We start from the raw sequence: 18,712 nt of genomic DNA, 5'->3' as shown, positions 1-18,712 counted from the left end.
AATGATCGATATTTCGATAGTCGATGCTTGCACGCTACTGATTCGATTCATCTAACCTCAACCTTGAGAAATTCGAAGAATGCGAAAATAATTGAAGATTCATCCATAGGTCGATCGTAATAATTTCATGCGGCTCGGTTGGACCAGAATCGTGTTAGAGCCAATGTAATGGGCTTCAAATCACGTTACTTAGTAGCTCAAAATAAAGTCGTTACCTTTAAGAAGCTTCTCGTACAAGGATGGCGGGTTCGCAGTGGACTGTAACAGCGGTTTTCTCGTTCGGGTAGGCGGTAGCACGTTATTGTAATAAGAAATCACTTGCACTGGCTGGGGGGAAAACATGGGCCCATGTCGCAGCGAAGAGGTCGTACATTTATAAGTTCTTTCAAAGGGAGGAAAAATTGGTAGCGTTAGTGCACGTTTTAGAACAAGCCATCTTGACAAAGCGGAAACGGGCGAAGTAGTAGTGGGGAGTGGAACAAGCCGAGAGAGAGAGCAGTGCCATCTACAATGGGCTTGGCGATATCATTGCGGCTGATGGCAGTGGCATGTTAGATGGCCATGGGTGAGCGCGGTTGATTCAAAACACACAGCCAACTTACCGACAGATATAAGAGGGAAACTGCCGAAGTTATATTGGCGGTAACATTACTAAATACAAATAAAAATAATCTTTTACAAATAGACAAAGGACTAATACAGATCTAATTATTCTAGAAAATCTATCATTTCGAAATAAATACATTTTCGTTTCTAAGATTGCGTTTTGAAAATTATAATTTGTCCAGTTGATTTTAAATTTAGATTTAACAAAAAAACTTTACTTGATGATAATGCAGTTCAAGGGGTGAAAATAAATTCTTATAGGTAATACTATTCAATCTACTCTGCAACTCAGTACTAGATATTTTCGAATGAAGAAAATACCTGCTCACTCCACGATGGTCTTAATTTTTTCTAATAATCTATGTGGCAGCAGATGGAAATTACTGATATATTGCAATAATTATTCAAATGCCGGGCTGACAAATAATTTTTGAATAGTAGCACTCATAGAATTTCCATCTAGTTATTGTTTACCCTGTTTATTTGCAGTAGCAGAAGTCTTTGGGGTGAATTGCAGCATTTAATTTGGATATTCGTTCAATAATAATTATCTATGTGGCACTTGAAAAGACAGATTCTCTACAATTATATTGATGCAGATGCGGTTTACATTATCAACCATTGTGAAATTGTGACTCACTATATTTGTAAAAACATATGCCATTGTGGTCAGCAGGGGAGTGTTACGGTACCGTACCTATCCTATACTATTGGACGAGTAACTTCTGTTTATATGTTTAGATGTTTGGATGTTTAGATGTTTAGATTTTTAGATGTTTAGATGTTTAGATGTTTAGATATTCAGATGTTTGGATGTTTATAATTCATATTTCACCGGATCTCGAAAACGGCTCTAACGATTCTCACGAAATTCAGAACATAGTAGGTTTATAATATAAAGATTCGATTGCACTAGGGTGTCATCAGTGGGGAAAGGACACTGAAGGACATCAAAAGGATAATTTTATTATTATTCATCCCTGAAAAACATCTGATAATAAATATTTCTTCGTCTGTTCGTGATGGAAGTGAATGAGTGTGTTCATGTGTGTGGGACTGTGTCAAAATTAAGACTCAGCTGTTGAACTTTTGTAATCATTCAATCAGGTACTTAGTACCGGTTGCAAAAAAGCCGGGTTATTTTCAATCCTGATTAATTCCAGTAGATTCATCTTTTTGAAATTGTCTTCTCTGATTTGATTCACGTGTGAAGTTACTCAGGATTGGAATTTAACCGGCTTTTGTGCAACTGAGTCTTTGTGAGGGAAATTTTGCATTCCACTGGGAATTAATCTCAATTTACTGTGATTAGATAGAACATTTATGTTTGAATGTAATTAAAACTTCTTCGTTCGTCATACATTTTTTATGCTTTTGTACTCCAGAGCGAAGCTCGGTTCCCGATATTACCGTTAGTATATTACCGTATATAATATCAATGACTTGGTTGAAATTCTCTTGAAGAAGAACTTCAAAAATACCGTGAACAGTTGGTATAGGAAGTGATGGATCCTGCTATTCAGAGATCCACTATCATAGTTTTTGTAGCGCTTCCAAAGCTATTCACAATGAATTATTGACTAGGAAGAACTGCTTCGAAAGTTACATTGGCAAAATGTATTGATTTGCCTATACAATTGAACAAATTTAAAATACCGTTATCAAAATTCGATCACTGAAGGACAAATAAATTATAATATGATTAGTTAATTAATGAGTAACTGAAAACGTTATTAATATACCATATCTTGCTTGATATTATGGGACTATTAAATTCAATGAGATCTTCATTCACTTCACCGTAAATAATTATTCCTCCAATTTTGATTGGATGTTTTGGTGGATGTCGAAATATGTCCTCTTTTCTAAATAAAAGACACTCTTTAGTACAGTCAAGGCTTGATGAACCGAATTCAATCACCTGGCGGCCTGAACTCGAAATGAACTACATTAAAATAAACTAAACTTGTTATGGATTTTATCCAGTTCAAAATTATATTTTCAATAGCCATGGATTTTATATTATATTTTAGTTTCAACTGAAACTGTGCAAACGGCACTAGATTAGAATAGCTAGCCTACGCTATAATGAAGTAGGTTACGGTGCATGAATGGTAATGAAAGTTAAAATATAAGTTATAGGTTTATCTTTATGAAAAACTTGGAATTCTATTTGATTCTGAGTGATTTTAGAGTTTATGGAACAATTCTACATCTCTCATTCCATTTTATATTAGTTTTTAAAAACTTTATTTTATTTCTGTAGGATTAAGTACTGTACCCACTTGAAAATATTTTATTGGATAAATCTTTCTCTGTACAATTTTTTCTGTTTTTTCTGAGACTCAAAGACACAACATATTTTTCCAACCATGTCATGATATAAGTGTCAAATTGGGGGCGCGACAGTCGAGACCGACGACAGTCGAGGCCTGCGACAGTAGAGGACTGTTTTCCAGTCCTCTACGGTTGTAGGCCTAGACTGTCGGGAGTGTACAAAAATTGATATGAAGAGTCCTCTACTGTCGCCTAACACAGGCGACATTTGAGGACTCTTTTTTAGGAGTCCTCTGCGGTCGCAGGTCTCAACTGTTGGGGCTGTTCAAAAATTGAAGAGGCCTCAACTGTCGCCTAACGCAGGCGACATTTGAGGCCTCTTTTTCAGGAGTCCTCTACCGTCGCTGGCCTCGAATGTCGCATGTCTCGACTGTTGGGCCTGGTCAAAAATGAGAGTCGCTTGCAGTAGACGACAGTTGAGGACACATCCTACTGCGATACCAGACTGTACCTGTACTAATGGGTCAATAGTGCATCTTTATCTAGTGTATAATAGATTTTATGAAATACATTTTGTAATGATTAATAACATCTGATTTGTTGAGAACCAAATAATGGAAACTTCCTTAATGAAAAAAGCATATGAACTTTGAAGGATCGTAGGGCTTATCTTTAAAGGATTTTCAGAACGAAAATAGGCATATGACACTTGTCGGTATACAGGCCATCTTTGTGAAGAATTACAGCTTAATTAATCAGTTAAGTATTTCAAGCGTGATGAGCTCACAAACAAACAGACAGAAAGACAGACACCATCTCTTCTTATATATAGATAAAAGATAGATGGATGTATATAGATTTGTCAATGAAGGAGGCATAATGCAGTAGTAATGGATTCCCATTACTTAAAAATATGTTTAGGGACCATCAACCGAGTACTGGATTGTATATCACATATGAGTCGGTCAGTTCCAAAACTCACCAACTCCAAAATATTAAAAAAAAAAATGATTTTCTATCACCTGATAGGCAATTCTGTAACTCATTCAATGGTGGAAACGGTTTGTTCCAAAACTCTCTTTTTCCCAATCAAAAGGTATACTGAAAAGTAGAGACTGCAACAAAACTCTCCAACTCCAATCACCTCACTGCTCCAAAACTCATTAACTCCCACTTACGTCATTACTGCTTCTAAACTTGCTAACTCCAGTAGTCTTATAATTGGATGTAAACTATACTGCAACAAAACTAGTTGATACAAGGTTGTTATAGATTGATTTTATAAAATTATTATCACTACTTGATTACACTATTTCATTTTTACAGTACCATGAGCCTATAATGTTGACTAAACTGACTATTGCTCCTGCCCAGTTCCAACCTATAAAAATGTCATGATTTGTGTAGCTTACATACTCATTTGATTGCCAGAAAAATTTAATCTTCCCAAGCTGACCGATCAATCAGCCTATTTTTTCAAACAATCTTATGTGTGTAACTTCAAAATGTGTTTATAGGCACATCAAAAGCGTGTCAAACTCCAGAGAATACTTTCATTTATGTTAATAAATGACTGAGCTTGAAGCCAAAAAGGGATCAAGTGAAATAGCCACGTGCATTGTGCATCGACTATCAAATACTGCCTTCCCAGAGGATGTGGATACAATAAGACTCTTTGCTGATGGAGCTGGAGGGCAGAACAAGAACACTATAGTGATCACTGCTGTCCTTAACTGGTTAACAGTTGCAGCACCCCCACATATTGAGAGAATAGTAATTCATTTTCCTGTTCCTGGGCATTCATGCATACCTCCAGACAGAGTCTTTGGAGTTATTGAAAGGAAGATTAAGAAGTTGGAAACAATTGTGCACCCAGATGGATATTTTGAAGTATTTAATGAGTCAGCTAATGTCACAAGGCTAGGAACTGACATTGAAGTCAAGGACTGGAAGGAGGCAATTATAAAAAATTTGAAGAAGCCAGCTGAATGGCACTTCAAGTTCTCTGTGTGCAAAAGGTTTATATTAACTAGAGGGCAACAAAATACTGGGAGAGTTCAAGGGGAGACGACCTACCTTACTGACATGGGGAAGCCACTGGGAATTGCAAAAAGAGGCTGCAGAGTCGATAGAATAGCTGCAGAAGTAAAACCCAATGATGCTGTTGTTAATCCTACGAAGGTGGCAGATATGAATAAGCTTCTGAAAAAGCACTATGAAGAAGAATGGTCGAAGCTTGAGTATCTTAAATTTTATACTGATATCTTCAATGAGAGAATTGAAAAGGCTGAGCATGACCAAGATGAAGAGGAACCAATGGAAGATGACATTTTGACACTAGTGGGCGAATTTGTAATATAAATAATCTGTTTTCTAATGCTTATTACATTCCATATGGAAATCTATTAGATATTCTCTATTTATATTGTTCTCATCTTGAAGATGTTTAGAACATAATCATTGTAAACTGCAACAAAACTGACTAAATTCATTCATCACTGAAACAAAACTATCTAAAAACAAAAACCCTATCCTGTTCCAAACTCACAAAGTCTATATTTGAACATTTTTTTCACATTACATTTTTGAATCTCATTATAAATTTCTATGCAGGTGTACTTTGAAAGTTTAGATCAATTTATTGATATACTAGCCGTCAGGCTCGCTTCGCTCGCCATATCCGTCTAGCCAGGGGGCTCCGCCCCCTGGACCCCCTCATCCAAGAGTGAGATCAGCAGGCAAACATACTACCGGGTGAACTGAATGCTCTTTTTAATTTGATAAGACTTGACCACCTTTGTTGACGAAACTTAATTGGAGGGTGGAAAGATGCAGGTTTCTTTATTTTACATGCTGAACTTAATAGAAATAAAAGTTCATTTATTGACATTAAACATTTTCCAATGCTTAGTCAACATCAAAACAATTTAAAAGTTACAAAATTAATAAGCTTCAGAGAACCGAAAAAGGTTACATAGTACAATGATTAGACTAATAACCCTCTTATATAATCTAGAAAGTTGATTTGAAAAATCGGCAACTTTATATAAACATTCTTCCTCAAAAATATTTTTTACTGTGTTTTTGAAAAATATACCCAAAAGATCTTTAACAATTACTATTTATAACCAGATATATAATTTTATACCTTTGTAAAGCCACCTCCTTTGAGATCTTGTAGTTTGTAGAAATTCAGTTCTAAGATTATTCCTGTGCCTAGTATTTATAACTCGCACTTCGCGCTCGGCAGGGGGCTTCGCCCGCGGCACCCCTGAAAATGTTTTTCTGGTTTATATAATAGAAATTTATCTTCGTTTTTTTTTGTAATTTGGGAGTGTGGACGCTTCTCCTTGTGATAGGCTACTTCTCTTTTCTTCAACACTAAAAAGCAATGCTCAATGACTATAAAATATTATTGGTGCAGCTTCTTACTTGGGTTGACATTACTCTTTCAATAATTGTTTGTGAACAAATACACGTTGAAAGTTGTAACGTATCAAATTCTGATGGGTAAATAAAATCCATACTTGAAAGAAATTTATAGGTCTAAGTGGAATAATAGGCTAATATCACCAAATGCGATATGGTAACGTTTTAAAAGATTAGATAATATCAGGTATCATGGCTAAATTTATAACGGCCGAATAGAAAGGGAAATGATTTGCTACTTATATAATATTATATAAAGTATTGAAAATTTGAGGTTAGGCGTGAAATATCTATTGATCGGCGTCCTAATGATTGATTGAGTCGCATAACGTAAAATCTAGCCAGACACCTTGGCAGAAATTTATTGTAATTAAATGGTTTGCAACTAGAAGAATTAAAAATGCACATGGCTAATTGTTATAAAGTGAGAAACAACCTATAATCATTAGAAAATTATATTGCATGTAAAAAATGTACTAAAAACCCAAGATAAAAATAATTTAATGTAGGCTATTAAGGAAGTAGGAGGTTCGTAGGTGCATGTATACTGTAACAAATTTGCATGAACCAATCAAATGGTAGCAATTGATGGACGGTAGCCTAATAGTGAGCCGATTCAAATATATTTGTATATATTTCTATGAATGATGAGAGTTTATGAATTATTGTTGTTCAGTTTATGTTTTGGATATGGCCCGAAGACAGATATAATGTCAGATGGGTGACATAAGTAATAATTTAATAGATTGGCATGAACTATTCGAGCCTTGAATGGCGTAGTAACGAATTATTTAATTGTTATCGGATGGGCACGTTAAACTGTCGGTCCCGGCTGAAGTATGACAGTCGTAAGGCCCATTGACGGCTTAAATTTATATATTCAGGCGGTGGAACATTCCCGCAAGGAACTCCCCACCAACAAAAGCCATACGAATTTATTATTATTATTTAAATTTTATGCAAATTTGCAAGTCGGAAATGAAAATTGTGAAAAAGAAAGTAGAACTTGCCCACTTGCCTGCCAACCACTACCATGGAATGTCACCAAAATTTATAGAGCACAATATCTTTTACTGTACACTTTTAATGACTTAAAGTTTAATCAAATTATTAATTTTCCATAAGACTTTGTGATGCTATAGTAAAGCAAAAGTCATTTAAATATTTTTTAAGCCCTTGGAAGAGACGACTTCGGCCACCAATAATCCAGGATTACCAGGAATTCGGATCGCCATCAGCAACTTATAAAAAATCCAGCACGTGAGTGAAAAATAGTTGAAATAAGAATAGGGCGCCCGCAGTGCTTCGAGTGAAATAAGAAATAAAAGCTAGCTCGTTGGAAAGGTTTTAAAAATTAAGAAATTGATAAAAATACTTGCTCAAGTCTTAAAAATGGTATAAGAAATATTTTATTGAAAAGGAACGAGTCAATTTATATATCAAAGGATACACCAATTGAAAGAATATTAAGTTCTAAGCTAATAATACTAATGTTCACATGATCATTGATTTTATAATATAATTTGTAATAATATAATGTAGCTCTGGTTCATTGGATAAATTGATTTATCTATTTCCATCAGGTGCCGAATCTTGCACCCTGAGATATATATATATATATATATTTATTGGAAACTGTAGAAATTAATATATATTTAATTGTTGATTTGTCAATTTATCATGCTCTGATTTGGGAAGTTAATATATAAAGTAGGATTATCCAAATCGACAAGCAACAGCAAGTTGATGTCAAAGCTACATGCAGATAAATGCATATGATCAATGAAGTGAAAAGCACATGGTAAAGTTTCGTGCTATAGAACTAGAAAATAGTACTGATCTGTGATATTTTATTTGATTCCGTTTCTTGTTTCATTGTATATTTGTTGCTCTATATATTTTCTTTTGATCTAACTTTGAGATTATTTGTTTAATATATGTATCAAATTTCTCATGGTGTACCATTAATTTTATTCCCCAATACCATAGGATACATATTATATATATATATTATATATATATATAATATATATATATATATATATATATATATACAGGGTGTTTCAGAAGTAGTGTCGAGAATTTTAGGGTATTGTACCTGGATGCTAGGAGACTACAAATGTCATATTTGAAGTGTCCAAAACTCAGCGGTTATCCTTATAGCTGCCATTTTGTTTTTTTCACTTAAAAATTTTTATCTCAAGAACGAAATGTTGTATTGATCTGAATTTGGCATGAATATTCATGCTATAAAGACTCAACTATAAAAAATAAAAAAAAATTTTTTCGTTGAAATTTTTCAAAATGGCGGCCATTTTAAATTTTTGATGGCGAATATCTCGAAAACCGTCCATTTTACAGAAAATTTACAAGAGACAAAAAAGTTAGCAAATTTTTTCACAATTCCAATGATACCTAATTTATTAAGATTGGTCGAAGAATAACAGAGAAATTAATTTTTTTCGTACTGCATGCATGACCACTTTTCACCATTTAAAGATCAATATTAATTTTTTTTATAATTTCATGAAAACCGTTCTTATTACAGAAATATACAAGAATTACTTTCCTCCAAATTTTATTTTACATTGAAAAATATTAATTTCTCTCAAATCGGTTCACTGATACTAATGCAGCAATTGCTCAAAATGCCGTCCTTCAACTTGATTACACAGTCTGCACCTTTCAATCATGGACCGTCGAACTGCTATAAAAGCATTTTCATCATCTTGAATGGCACCTGCTACAGCAACCACTCTTGCCACAAGGTCTTCTTCGTTTTCTACTGGCGTGCTGTAAACAAGGTCTTTCATATGGCCCCAGAAAAAAAAATCTAAAGGGTTGAGGTCAGGTGAACGTGCGGGCCACGGTACTGGTCCACCCCGCCCAATCCACCGCTGACGATAGGTCATGTTCAGAAAGTCCGTAACAACATTTCCGAAATGAGCAGGGGCACCATCATGTTGAAACCAAATATTATATCTGTTTGCAAGAGGCACATCTTCCAAAAGTTCTGGTAGTATGTCTCTTAAAAAGTAATGTACGTGGGAGAATTCAGACGATTAGGAAGAATGTATGGTCCAATCACGCGATTACCTAAGATACCCGTCCAAACATTCAGCGAAAATCTATGCTGATAACCACGCACTTTGACCTCATGAGGATTGTCTAAGGCCCAGACGTGACTGTTGCGAGAGTTGAAGATTCCTTCTCTTGTAAAGCTGGACTCATCGGTAAATAACACATTTTCTAGAAAATTTGGTTGGATAATGTCTTGCTAAAGAAACCAACGGGCACAGTTTACTCTTGGCTCATAGTCGCGTTCAACCAATGAGTGAACATTTTGAAAGCGGAAGGGGTGAAGTCTTTCCTTGTTTAGTACACGCCACACAGAAGAAGCACTTGAATTGATTTGCTTTGCAACTGCTCTCGTACTCGTTCTAGGATTGAAATCGAATTTCTGCAATACTTCCTCTTCAAAAGCAACATTTTGAACTGCTCGAGGCCTACCAGCAATTACCCTGTTCCGTTCAAATGAACCAACTTCTCTCAGCCGATTGTGAGTTCTTGTGAACACCTTGTCGGAAGGGAGACGGCGGTTTGGAAATGCAGCTGCATACATTCTTCTTGCTTCGGTCGCATTGCCAAGAGCTGCTCCATACATGAAGTGAATATCGGTGTACTCCAGCGAACTAAATTCCATTACAATAATTAAATATTTGTGTAGAAGCAACGTAAGAAAATATTGAAACTGGAAATTTAAGATAGAAATAAGACCTAGGAAACGTGAGACTAAGAAATAGGAAGCACTACATCTGGTTCTTTACTTTTAATGAAACAACAATACTTTTACAAGACAAACATTATCATCTGAAAACCATTGTAAAATCATCTGTTTGCCCATATGGAGCCATACCGAGTTTCAAAGCTTCATCTTAAATACATCTGGAATTAAAAAATTAATATTGATCTTTAAATGGTGAAAAGTGGTCATGCATGCAGTACGAAAAAAATTAATTTCTTTGTTATTCTTCGACCAATTTAATAAATTAGGTATCATTGGAATTGTGAAAAAATTGCTAACTTTTTTGTCTCTTGTAAATTTTCAGTAAAATGGACGGTTTTCGAGATATTCGCCATCAAAAATTTAAAATGGCCGCCATTTTGGAAAATTTCAACGAAAAATTTTTTTTTTATTTTTTATAGTTGAGTCTTATAGCATAAATATTCATGCCAAATTTCAGATCAATACAACATTTCGTTCTTGAGATAAAAATTTTTAAGTGAAAAAAACAAAATGGCAGCTATAAGGATAACCGCTGAGTTTTGGACACTTCAAATATGACATTTGTAGTCTCCTAGCATCCAGGTACAATACCCTAAAATTCTCGACACTACTTCTGAAACACCCTGTATATATATATATATATTAATTATCAGTATAAAATTATTCTGAGAGCTCCTAAATGAGCATATTAGGATCTTGGTGAAATTATAGCCTAGAAAACCACGACCAGATTTTATAGTTATTAATTCTCATGCTCTACCGATTGACGCCAAGCAGGAGGCAAAGCGTTATTCCATCAAAAATAACGTGAGAAAGTAAACGCATGTTTGTTCTACATGTAAACTTGAATAATTTCATTTTTAAACTATGATGGAACTTAATTGTACTAGGCCAGCGGTTCCCAACTGGTGGTCCGCGGACCCCTGGGGGTCCTTGGGGCATGTTGTGGGGGTCTGCGACAAATAAAACGGAGCTTCAAGTACGGTATAATTTAAATTGAATAGGCTTAATAGAAAAGAGATTTTTGAACTTCAAAGTTCTAAAACCACGAAAATAGTTCTTATTGTATTTGAATATGTATTATTACAGAGAACTAGTGAATACTGCATTATTTTGAAAAATTACTTCCCCATTTTCAACAAACCATTATTTGAAACCATACAATTTTACGATTGGTCATCTGATTGTTTAAATCAGCAAAATAGCAGAGCATTTATGCAGCTTAGCAATCAGTTTTAGGGAATATTTTCCTGAATATGACCCAGATTATAAGGGTTAAAAATCCCTTCTGCTGTCAAGATATAGGTAAGATTCGCGGGCTCACGGAAAACGAATAAGATCAACTTATGGATTTATCCAGCTGTAGTGAAATGAAAAACCAATTTGATAGCAACTCGATTTTGGTGGACTTCTGGGTAACAGCACGAAAGAGCTTGGAGGAAAGACATTGAGGTTAATCCATCCCTTTGCAACGACTTACCGTTGTGAACAAGCATTTTCGTTAATGTGTTTTATGAAAAACAAGTTTAGAAATCGACTTGATCAGATGAGCGGTCAGATTTTAGAGTGAATGTGTCAAGTATGGAGCCTGATATCTCAGGAATCGTGAACTTGAAGAAAAAATTCAACTCATCTCATTGAACAAATAGTGATAGTTATTAGGAATAGTGGACCTAGTCTTCATTTCCGCAACTTATTTGTTTGAAAGGATCGTATTCTCCATATTGAAACCAAGTTAGCCTACTGAAACAATTTCCGTACTGTTTTTACAATAACAATAATTTTACAGTAATAATAACACGAAAATTATTATTGACACAAAGAATGATAAATCTCAAGTTCTGTTAATATTATTCTACCGTAGTTTAAATAATGATTAAAAACCTACCTACATTTTTCTTGAAATGCCAACTTCTTCTTGTTATCAAATTGAGTTATGAACTTCTATGAATTTTCAACAGAGTCTGAAGCAATTGGAAATAATATTCAACTGGCTCTTCCTGATTACTACACTATGAAGTTTAAATATTCTGATAGATACAAGGCATATAATATTTTTTTTCACTCTGCTATTTCATCAGATTAGCTGCTATTACTATTGTGAGTGTGGGGGGGGGTGGCTGGCGGTAGATGAAAATATTGTTATAACTGTTGTAAGATTATAAATTTGAATAACTGGCAAAATCACTAAATGAAAAGATTTTATAGGTCTCAAGCAAACAGCTGCTTTGTTATCGCCGGGTGCGATATCAACAAACTCGAGATTAGGTAATAACGGGTATCCAGGCTACAGTTTTGAACAACCAAATGGAAAGGAGGATATTACTGCTATTTATTTAATTATATAAAATAATGAATTTTTGAGGTTAGGTTCTATGATACTTACTGGTCGGCCACCTGAATAATGGGTCAAGCTGTATAAATTGAGAATTAGCCAGACACCTGTGGCAAATTTAGTTTGCATACAAATAGCATTCACTTGAAATGTGTTCAGAGGATTGGTAACCGCATGGCATGTTAATGTAAAAGAAAAAACATTTTAAAAAATACAAAAATATTTATTATGTCATACGAGCATGTACGAAATGTGTAAAATAAATAAAAAAATTAAGGAAGTGTGGTATATCCTACTCGGCACATGAATTAGGGATGGGTATTGATTGATCGATCAATCGGAGGGAATAATCGATTATTTATAATTGATGTTAGATGGGATCAATTAATCGCATAATCGATTATGTTGTAACGATTAATCGACTACTGGGGTTTCTCGCCTTTCTACAGTTGGTCGATTATTTCATTGTACAAAATCTAGAGAGATAAATAAGTAAATAATTATTATTTTCAAACACTTCTAGAGCTTTAAAGAATACTTTATGAAATTATAATGCAGTTTTTCTCTGCATTGAAAGTTTTTACCTTTTTCTTGCTTGGTTCTTGGCACAAATCCTGTCTAATGTCAAGTTAGTAATAAATAGTTTTATGTAATAACATAATTTTCGTCTCTTGAGTACAAAACGATAATTTTGGAGCCCACATTCTCAATTATATACCTTTTTGACACCTAATTATTCAACTTTTACATCTTACACTAGGGGCTATGGAGTACGAGTACCCCAGTGATAGGTTTTTTAACCCAACCAATATTTATGGTCAGCCTATGACATTCATTAAGCCAATTAGTTACATAACTCAGTTGAAATGTTCCATAACTTCAAGTCCTATAATGCATGAGCCTAATGACTTCAAATTCAATCATAAATGTCCTTTAAGCTGACTAATATAGGCCTAGCCTAAGACTTCAACTATTATCTCATCCGGATTGGATATAAATTCAAACTTTACAATATCAGTATCAGATCCACTCTGAATTTTCTATTTATAAGGTATTGAATATTATTTAATAATTTTGTCATAGGGAACAAGCAGAAAATTCAAGTGTAATACACCTCAGAAAGTTATTTCTTGAAGTCTTTTCAAGACTTTATTAGTTAATTCATGAGATCATCTCCATATCGGTGATGCTACACACAACGATAACATAACCTAACCAATTTGATAGTCTGTCCTGACTCCTGAAATAAATTTTTAAAAGAGGTTTCCACTTGAGGACAAGACATGAGATGTGATTGGCTACAGCTGATCGACCGTCAGACTGGTCTGATTATGACAGTCTCCTAGTGGAAGACCCACCTTCGAAGTCTTGATTGATCGATATTTCAAGTCCAATTAATCAATGTTTTCAGTATTGATTAATCGACGTAATCGATTAATGACTGAAAAAATAATTGATTAATCAATGATCGATGTCTTGAGTTCGATATGGCCCATCCCTAACATGAATACATTTGTGATTTTAGAATAAGCCAATCAAAATACAGAAACTGACCGGCAGTAAAAGCAAGTCAATTCAAAAATATACTTTATTTATTATATAAATGATAAGAATTTGTAAACCATACAATACTCAGTTCATGTAACAGATATAAATGGAATAATTAAAAAATATAATATTTGATCTTTATGCAATAACCTATTCATTTTATTCCCCAATACCATAGGATACAAATTATATATATATATATATATAATATATATATATATATATATATATATATATATATATATATATATATATATATTAATTATCAGTATTAAATTATTGTGAGAGCTCCTAAATGAGCATATTAGGATCTTGGTGAAATTATAGCCTAGAAAACCACGACCAGATTTCATAGTTATTAATTCTCATGCTCTACCGATTGACGCCAAGTAGGAGGCAAAGCGTTATTCCATCAAAAATAATGTGACAGAAACATGTCGTATCCAACGTAGAACTGATGATGAGAACAGAGCTCATTAAATAATTATTGAAAATAAGTCAAGACTATATATTGATGATGATAATAACTAAAGACAAGTCTAGGCATATTGAAATTTGGATGGATAATTAGATATAAGAATAAATTGGGGAATGCAGGCAAGAAAATACTACTTTTTGGGAAACAATAGCTTTAAACAAGAAGAAATTATTTTATAAAAATTTTATTATTATTGTGGAAACTATATTTTGGAGAGAGCTGAACCAGAGGATAGCAGAGATCAACATCGAGGGGGGCGAGGAGCAGCCCACAGATCCAGTATCCCCGGAGGCACAGGCACATCTGACAAAACAAAGCATGTTTTCAGATATGGATCTAGACCCAGTAACCAAGGTAATAATGGAACAAACTACCAGTATGTTCACTATCATGCTACAAAATTCCATGAGTAATATGATGCAGGAGATTAAAAAAGGAAACACAGCAATTAAAGAGTCAAATAAACAGGGTCTGAAAGAGGCAACGGATGCCATACAATCAATAGAACAGAGGTTAGATGCTATCGATAGCAAGGTAGAAAGTCATAGGGAGGAGCTGAAGGTAATGATAAATTTACAAAAAGAAAGTCAGGACAAAGTTACGGCAGGATTATCAGAAAGGTTAGATACAGTTACCTGTGAACTAAACGAAAGGATAGATAGTCTAATAATACAATCCACTGCACTTATTCAGGAAATTAAAACCAGCATTAAAGCTGATTGCCAACAGGAAATCAAAAAACAGATTACAGCTGCTAACCAAAATATCTCAATTACAGTGGATAAAAATACTAATAGTATCACAGCTATGCAAAATAAACAAACCAGTATATACACACAAATGAACCAATTGCAAGGTAATCTTAATCAGAACACAGAAACATGTAAAGCTTTAAATGGAACTCTGCAAATACACAAATCCACTCTAACACAATTAAATCAAGAGGTAAAGACTAATAAAATTGCAAGTAATAATCAATGGCAGGAGGCACATGAGAAAATAACAGCATTAGAAAATCATATCCAGCAGCAACCTCATGGAATTCAAGCAGATGGCATAAATCCACACAGTATACTGCAGGGACTGAGTAAATTTGATAATACGGATTGCCATTTGCAACCTCAACCATTCATTGACCAAATAAAATTAGCACAAACTCTTGCACCCACCTCTTGGGGTATGTGGCGACTCCGTTTGACCAGCTTACTAAGTGGCGAACCCCTGATGTTTTTTCGGAGTAGAGCCCATGAGTTTACATCATTGGAGGAGTTTATTGCTGTATCCCTGGAACAGTATTGGAGCAGAAGTAAACAGTTGGACGTACTAGTGTATATCATATCATGCGATCTCAATCCTAATTTAGACGGTGCATGTACCACTTTCGTCACTGCCCTACAGTTCAAGAATTCTCAGCTGAATGAGCCGATAAACGAATCTGCATTAGCGAGTATTATTTTAAAGAAGCTACCTTATAAGTTAGAATGGCGCTCGCCACTCAACCCATAACTGATTGTAAATAATTAATAAATCATCTATATGGCATAAAATCTGTGATGGCAATATCAAATCACCGGTCAGATCAAATGTATACACAGAATCTATATAATTCAAAAATTAATCAGTACACCAGCCAAGCTTATGAACCGGTACCATATGATCGCTCTCGATCTGCTCCTCAATTTGAACACCGCTATGATCATAAACAAAATAATAATTGGAATAGTAGAAATTTTCAAAATTGCCCAACAAATCATTACTCACAGCAAAATAATCGCAGGAATTATTATGATGGCCGTGATCAATTAAACACAAATAATGATTATGCTCACAATAATTATAACAGAAATTATAAACCGCCACCTCATCAAATAAGTACAAACTATACTTCAGCACATGCAACCAGGTTAAACCAACAAAGAACACAAAAACCAACACCAGATAAACCACCACCAAAAACCAGCTGCAAGCAACAACCCATTTTAAGTATACTGTTCCCCCCCAAAGAATCACTACCTGCCACAACCCCACAACAAGAACCGATCCACTACAATAATGACGAAATCCCATCACTACCAAATGCAAACAGTCGACAGGAAGAGCAACCAGCCACCAAGGAATACCAAGATGCTGCAAAGGAATTGCCTAATATGGAGCCCACATGCGATATACTGCTTTTGCACACCACACCCACGCATCATTCGACCACACAGCAGACCAAGGACCCCATGGAGGATCGAGAGGATGGACTACCGGAGAAAAGAAGCATGCATCGCAAGGCCTGGAGGCGGAAGAGACGAAGGAGGAACCGCGCGCGCGCATACCGGCTGCATGCATGTTTCAAATGCCAGAGGAGGATACTGGACCGACCCCAGGATGGAGGACAGAGGATCAACGGCATGCATCCACGGCACATACGCTTTAAAGGCTATGATCAGCAATGTGACTGGAAAAACAGACCAAATAAATGGGATAAAACTGAAACATGCATGGATAATAATAAAGTGGACTACTCATGGAGATTGATAAAGGATAAACAGTTTCTAAGAAGAGTGAAAGAAATAAGAAATAATGTAAATAAAATGGAAGTACCAGGCTATTATATGTTGAGAGATTATATTATTAAAGAAATGATAAGTGTTCTGATTTATTGTATTGTGTGGATTAACATGGCTGTGATATTAATGAAAGACTATGATGTGAATATGGTAAAAAAGATTGTAATGTTATTGTTGAAAGAATTTATTATTGTTGATTGGGAGTCCTATATTATTGAATTGTTTATTATAATGATGAAGACTAATAATGAATTTGAGTGGAAAATACCGGATGAAGATGATTGGAAGCTTTATATTATAAAGTTGTTTATTGGTGTAATTAGAATTATAAACAATGCCATTAAAGTGAAAATATCGAGATTCAATGAAAGAGAAATGAAACTCAACAGAATAAATAGAAAATAATAAGAAAGAAATCAGAATCAGATCAATGAATTGTTTGAAAAAGTATACAAGATACCAGGGTTTTAAATTTATGAAGGAAAAATTATCATTAGGACAGCCTCATCTAGCAATAACAGACGGATAGCAGATAACCTAACCGGCCTACAGCATAGCTACAAACAGAAACACTAGAAGATATGGGAAAACCACAACAATTCTACAGGCAATATCATCGAATTTGAAGTAAATACGATAAGAAGTCAAAGGAAAACATCATTATCAACCAATTACTGACCTGTAGTAATAAATTTAATCTTGGCATAGAACCGCATGTCAACTAATCCAACTTTTGATTCCTTCCAACCGTTAGAAGCCTGAAACAATCAAAGAACTATTTTTAAGTATGTATTTTAGTAATCAACATCATATAAAAAAAGGACACAAGCGGGGATAGTAAAAATAAATTAAGTAAATTACCTTAGATGTGAAAATTGTGATGAATAGGTTAGTTAGTACCATAGAATAGAAACTAAGAAATTATGATGTCAGGAAAGTGGAAATCTAGAACCAGTAGTCAGTTAGCCAAAGCCACCTAAATCAAGTATGTAGCCCTCAAACATATGTTTATGAAAAAAGAAATTGTTCCCAAAAAAGCTATTTATATATTGTTGATTAATGTATTTATTAATGTTAATATAATTATTTACATTTTCTATATTTTATTACCATTGTTTATGCCATGTTGTTACTGAGAAACCTCAATTGAACCGAGTTACCATCAAAGCCAAAACCCAATGTATAGCAACAAAGAGAAGAATTGTACCTGATCTATAGAATATTATTAATATTGAGACCTAGAAATTGTAATGAAGTATAAGCCCAAAAAATTTGTATGTCGAAATTATTTTTGAAAGAAATCTGTTATATGAGAGTCAAATATGTATTGTATGAAGATAAGTCGGCGCCATTGCAAGCAGCAAATTTGAAAAGTACTGTATTAGGTTATAAGGAGGAAATGTATTTAAGATGTTGTATTTGTGATCTTTTTTGTGTTGGTGAGGAGAATTTGCTATTATATTTGATGGAGATCTAAGGGGAGCATAAGCATATAAGGTCTGCAAATAGTTGTGATATTTGAAAGTGTTTTTGGTGGATAAATTATAGATTATGTCGATTGTTGGAGAAAGAATTTGTATTAAAAACATTGTTGATTCTCAAAATATTTTGAATTCAAATTCAGGGGCATGTGTAATGTATCAAATTCTGATGGGAGTCTGAAGCAATCGGAAATAATATTCAACTGGCTCTTCCTG

The 18,712-nt window shown here is 34.4% G+C and overlaps 1 long non-coding RNA gene across 1 annotated transcript; it reads right to left on the bottom strand.

Moving 5' to 3' along the window:
- Positions 1-14,637: 14,637 nt before the first annotated feature.
- Positions 14,638-17,948, bottom strand: LOC120349563. Its single transcript, XR_005570389.1, has 4 exons — positions 17,877-17,948; positions 17,695-17,773; positions 15,630-15,744; positions 14,638-14,763 (listed from the first exon to the last, which is right to left on the bottom strand). It is a non-coding gene; the product is annotated as an uncharacterized LOC120349563 (long non-coding RNA).
- Positions 17,949-18,712: the final 764 nt, after the last annotated feature.

The sequence above is a fragment of the Nilaparvata lugens genome, chromosome 2 (genome assembly GCF_014356525.2).
Source record: "Nilaparvata lugens isolate BPH chromosome 2, ASM1435652v1, whole genome shotgun sequence".
Taxonomy (NCBI): domain Eukaryota; kingdom Metazoa; phylum Arthropoda; class Insecta; order Hemiptera; family Delphacidae; genus Nilaparvata; species Nilaparvata lugens.
This window is presented reverse-complemented; position numbering and strand designations above follow the sequence as displayed.